Raw genomic sequence first — 3,953 nt, forward strand, 5'->3', positions numbered from 1 at the left:
CAACCCTAGGTGGGTCCTTTCCCAAAGTGAAAGATCCTTTTGTTATGTGGATGATTTGTCCCTGAACTATCAGATTTCTGTGAACTGGGTTTTCTGAAAACAACTGTAGACGTGTGGGAGTTAAAAGTGGGGGCCCCCGGATTCCAGACTCCACCTCACCACAGGTGACTTGTCTGTACAAGCCTCATATGTAAAATGGGGATTATAGCAGTGTCTCCCTCAGACTCTGAGGGTCATGCAAGATACTGCTTAACTTGGTGACTGTACTGGGTGTGTGTGCTCACTCGTGTCCAACTCTTTGCAACCCCATGAGCTGTAGTCCATCAGGCTCCTCTGCCCATGGGTTTCTCCAGGCAAGAATACTGGAGTGGGTTACCACGCCCTCCTCCAATGGATCATCTCGACCCAGGGATCAAACCTGAGTCTCCTGCATTGGCAGGCAGATCCTTTACCACTGAGCCACCTGGGAAGCCAAAAATTATAAATTTAATACTATTTAATGCCAACTTAGTGGCTGGGACATTACAAACATATGTGTTGCCTAGCTTTCTTGTTATCATTATGTTATTATCTGTTGACCAGATAGACAAATAGGCGATCACACACAGAAAACTGCACAGAGGTTTCCTACGGGTCAGTCACCCAGAGTGTACTGGAACCTGGGAGAAGTCCCTAGGGCACAGCGACTACAAGTGTGGCTTCCTGGTGGGGCAGGGAGGTGGAATAGGACAGGGCGGTTAGAGCTTGGGGAGGTGTCCGGGCTGATCTATGCACTGTCCCTCCCCAAACTCAAAAGTCCAATGGTTCATCCAGGACTGGACTGTCTCAGGCTAGCACAGATGTTACTTAATCTCCCTTTCACCTTAGTTTTCTTGTCTGTCAGATGAGGGTGATAATGTCTACCTCCCAGCATGGTGAAGCCAGAAGGGGATTCAGTGGCGAAGGTGCTCTGGAGTAGCCTCTCAGAGTGTTAACTTGAGTCCTGAACACTCCTTGAGGGCAGCTCCCAGAAGTTGCAGCCGCCACCACGGGCCAGAATATTGGAGTGTCCGGCCTCCCCCACCAGGTCCAGGGCCTGTCCCCAGCTTCCAGCTCAGGAGTGGAGAATCCCTCTTGGAGTGCCCTGTGGCCCGGTGGCTCTAGATGTCCGGCTGCCCAGGCCCCTCTCTGAGCAGCAGCCCTGTGTGCTCCTCCTGTGTGCTGTTCGCAGCCAGTTGCTTCTGTGCCTCTTGCAACATTATTTTTCAAAGTGATGACCCAGTGAAGCAATTACCGTTTCAATGGGGATGAGATCTTCTGTCTCTTCAGCTGGCAGCCAAGCTTGGCATCTGCAGCATCTATTCCTCTCCACAGCTCTTCCTCAGCCTGGAGAAAGACCTTCTCATGTTCACGCCCACCAAGGGTCTCGAAAGCCTCCAACAGCCATGCCAAACCCCTCTCTGAGTGGAGGCTTTTCCTGAGAAAGGGGGCTTCCCAGGATCCCAAGAGCCTTTGTGAAGAAGGCTTTGTTTGATTCCACCCGTGCTGTTTGGATTCTAGGAGTTTTTTTCCCCCTCAGAGAGCGAACTTAATGAAAACTGTGCTTTATTTATAGACATGTTATGACTGCAGACTAGAAAGTTTAATTGTGGAAGAGTAGTTCCGTGATGCTTGGCTAGGCATTGGTGGTCTATGAAAAGATGGCTTGCTCCAAGGTGCCCTCAAGAAAAAAAAATCGTGGAGCAGAATGAAGCAAGAAGGGGATCCTAGAAGTTGGGTCTGCACTGGTTCTACTTCTGCACAGGGTGTGGACATGGCCACTGAAGGAGCAGGGACCATCTCACCTGGTGGAGTGGAGAGTGGGGACCTCACGCACCCCACCTACAGGTGGACTGTTAACTGCAGTGCTGGGACCTTGTACATGGAAACAGGCTGTGGGGGCAGGCGATGGATGCATCACCTTCTCCTGAGGCTTCTGCTCTTATCTCCACTTACCCCAGAAGCATCCCTCCAAGGCACTCAGCTGGCTCTGCCCAGACAGTCCCCCTGAACCCCCATGTCCCCTGAGAAGCCTTCTCCAGGTAAAGGAACAGGGGACAACCATGCTGGGTACGCTACTCTGTTGAGCTGCCGTAGGGAGTTCCACCTCCTGAATGGCGTGTGCCCTGTGACCCTCAGCTATGAACATGGACCAACCTAGGACCCAGGGTGGCAGAGCCCTTGCCCCCACCTGGCTAGGCTCTATGTGCAGATATTTTCTAGTCTCCGAAGAGGCTGTAAATCTGTGTGGCTACAGGTTGCTTTGCTGGGAAGGGGGACTGCGAGGGACATTTCCTGACGCTGCGGTATTTCTCCCAGCTGCCCCACTGAGGCCACTCAGTTGCCCACCTTGTGGGATGCGATGGTCACCTAGTTGTTGTTGTCAGTCTCCAAGTTGTGTCTGACTGTGCGAGCCCATGGACTGCAGCACACCAGGCTTCCCTGTCCCTCCTCATCTCCCGGAGTCTGCCCAAGTTCACATCCATTGCATCAGTGGTGCCATCCAGCCATCTTGTCCTCTGTTGACCCTTTCTCCTCCTGCCCTCAATCTTTCCAAGCATCAGGGTCTTTTCCAATGAGTCGGCTCTTCGCATCAAGTGGTCAAAGTTGGAGCTTCAGCATCAGTCCTTCCAATGAATATTCAGGGTTGATTTCCTTTAGGATTGACTGGTTGGATCTCCTTGCAGTCCAAGGGACTCCCAAGAGTCTTCTCCAGCACCACAGTTCAAAAGCATCAATTGTTTGATGCTCTGTTTTCTTTATGGTCCAGTTCTCACTACTGTGGGTGACTACTAGAAAGACCATAGCCTTGACAATATGGACCTTTGTTGGCAAAGTGATGCTTTTGCTTGTTAACACGTAGGCTTACAGGTAAACCCCAAACCCTGCAGTTAGGATACCTGATTCTTGCAAAGGGCCCGGCTTCAAGGCTGTCAGGACAGTGATGTGTTTTGAATCGGTGCCTGGTGTCCCTGCAGGACAGCTCGGAACTGCGCTCTCCCGAATCACAAGCAGCTGGCAGTGCAACTGTCATCACATCTCGTTGTTCTCTGCCTGCATTTACATACCGTTTCTGCAAAGTGCTTTATAATCATTTCATTAGTCATTCACTGGCTTAATTGCATAGCCTTCAATTCAATTAGAAAATCTGATTTTAAATTCAAGTTTCCACTACCACAAGTTTTAATTCAGAAAAAGTTTTTCTTTTTTTAATTGGTTCACATTGAACATTTCTAAGTTTTGCGCCCCATCCTGCCAGCAGTGACTGGAGTACGGAGGGAAAGACATTTAAAAATGGTAGCAGTGGTGGCCTGCTTCCAAGGTCTAGTTTAGCATCGCTGAGGACCCCTGCCTACCACCTTGAAACAGGAGTGTCAGGTTGAGCACTAACGTGGCAGTTGGAAAGCAGACTCACAGGACCCCAAGACACGATGCTTGAGAACCTGCAGCTTGTTGCAGGACAAGCATACAATGCAGCGATAGCATTACAAAAAGGACCTGTGTCCTTGCCAGTCTGCCTTGAGGCACCACCCAGAGAGGCCAAGGCTGGGCTCCAGTTGTCCCCTCTCTTGGACCAGGAACCTCCAGCACAGAGGACCTTGAACTAAGAAATGGAGTCTTGGCCAGGACTTTTTCCCTAACTGGTCACAAAGGCGTATTTCTTGCCTTGATACTGGCCTAACAACAGAGCCTCTTGGAGGTCTCATTGAGACCAGGCACAAATCATCAATCTCGCTGTTTTCAATAAATGATGCTGTCTAGTGGGTACAAAGTGCCCTGAAACTTCTCGGACCCATGGTTGCAAAACAACGCTATTAATCAGTGAGTTTCCTGCGCTGTTCGTGGTGGGTAGTGCTGTGTGGTACATCTCTTGTTTCAGTAACACAGCTCAGCCTAGTACTAGGCCTGCTGGAATTAACCCTCCCAGCTCAGCT

This window comes from Bos indicus x Bos taurus, chromosome 7 (assembly GCF_003369695.1).
Source record: "Bos indicus x Bos taurus breed Angus x Brahman F1 hybrid chromosome 7, Bos_hybrid_MaternalHap_v2.0, whole genome shotgun sequence".
NCBI lineage: Eukaryota > Metazoa > Chordata > Mammalia > Artiodactyla > Bovidae > Bos > Bos indicus x Bos taurus.